Source organism: Elephas maximus, chromosome 10 (assembly GCF_024166365.1).
Source record: "Elephas maximus indicus isolate mEleMax1 chromosome 10, mEleMax1 primary haplotype, whole genome shotgun sequence".
In the NCBI taxonomy this organism is placed as follows: domain Eukaryota; kingdom Metazoa; phylum Chordata; class Mammalia; order Proboscidea; family Elephantidae; genus Elephas; species Elephas maximus.
Genome location: NC_064828.1, coordinates 83,086,412 through 83,088,385, shown reverse-complemented (window position 1 = coordinate 83,088,385; position 1,974 = coordinate 83,086,412).

The window sequence follows — 1,974 nt, the reverse complement described above, 5'->3', positions numbered from 1 at the left end:
TCTTAAGATTTTTACATGAACTGGGTAAATTGAGTTACCCAGGGAAGGGGAAAGACTAAAGGAGCTATAGGTTGGAGGTACAGGGATTAGGAATTCTGTTTTCATATGGAAAATATTATAACAGAGTATTTTAATGACCTTGGCATGGGGAACAATTTCTTATAAAGGCACAAAAAGTATTACCTATGAAGGAATAGGCTGATAATTGGATTACTTGAATTAAGAAATTCCGTACATCAAAAGATACCCTTAAGATACATGGCAATCATTCTAATAAATGAGGTCTAAATAACAATAATAATAATAAAACCTTTAAGAGGGTGAAAAGGCAATGATGATTGGTAGAATGTATTTTTTTTTACCCATATAAGTGATGACTTCATTTCAGAATCTATAAAGGGCTCTACCTCAGGCTAGGTTCTCTAGAGAAGCAAAAACTAGTAACAGGTATAAATATCTATATAGAGAGAGAGATCTGTATCAAGAAAATGGCTCACACAGTTGTAGAGACTGAAACGTCCCAAGACTGCAGGTCAGGATAGAGACTTCTCCTGATTCACGTAGCCGCAGGGGCTGGCGAACACAAGATCAGCAGGTCAGAGAGCAGGGCTCTTTCTCACAGGCTGTAAAGATCAACAAATCCCAAGATCAGCAGGCAAGACTGCAGGTAAGCTGCTAGCTCAAGTCCCAAGAACTGGAGCTCAGACAAACGGGAGCCAGCTGTAGGAATCAGCATGAACAAAAAGCACCCAAGCCTTGCCAGACTATCCACTTATATTTAACACAGGCCACACACCCAAGGAAACTCCCTTTCAACTGATTGGCTACTCACAGCAGATCCCATCATAAAGGTGATCACATAATATCAAACCTCATCATAGAAGTTATCACATCATATGACTGCTCAACCATTGAGAATCATGGCCCAGCTAAGTTGACACACAACCTTAACCAACACAGTCCACCCTTTGTCGACGTGGCACCTGTACACATCTCCTCAAACCATACGTAATCTCTGAATAAAGACAATTACAAAGTCATACTTGCACCTAACATGATACAAAGAACACACATACAAAGCAAAAATACTCATAATAATTACACTCCTCATTTCTGCAACAGGTCATGTGGTCATAACTGGTATTTAGAACTACCTTCTTCCACCAATCATTCTGTATTCCCTTTTCCCTCAGCAAGCACCTCAGCTGGTTGTGGTTCTTTGCCTGGTTGGGTGACCCAAACCTTCATTCCTGAAGGGTCTGGGCCATTAGCAGTCATGTCAGAATTGGGTTCCATTGACTTTAATCACAGGGCAAGGCAGTACTAAGAGACGTGCTGAGGGATCACCTGCATTCCAGACATGCTCTTCTTCACGTCCATTATGTAATGTCAACTCGATTTCCTCTTGGTAATCAGGATCAATCACGCCAGCCAGTATGGTAACTCCCTTCTTTGCCTGTTGATCCAAAGGCATAAAGAGCCCAAAGTGGCCGGATGGTATTCTTAGCTTCCATTTCAGTGTAATCAGTGATGTATCTCCAAGTGGGAGCATTCCTCCCTTTGGAACTAAGACCTCTAGACCTGCAGAGCATAAGGTAGCAGAGAAAGGAAGCAAAATCTTGGGAGTGTGTCACTAGGGGTAATAGTGAGTGATGCCACTCCCATTTCCACCCCTTGATTACTGGACCTGTGAATCTTGGCTATGGGAGAAACAGCACCATATATTGGACGCTGGTTTAGAGCATATTTAGCCGCCTGGAGAACATCGCCCCAACCCTGCAAGGTATTGCCACCTAGCTAGTGCTGTAATTGTGTCTTCAAGAGGCCATTCCGTCGTTCTATCAAGCCAGCTGCTTCAGGGTGGTGAGGAACATGGTAAGTCCTGTGAATTCCATGAACATGGGCCCACTGCCACACTTCATTTGCTGTGAAGTGAGTTCCTTGATCTGAGGCAATGCTGTGTGGGAGACTACG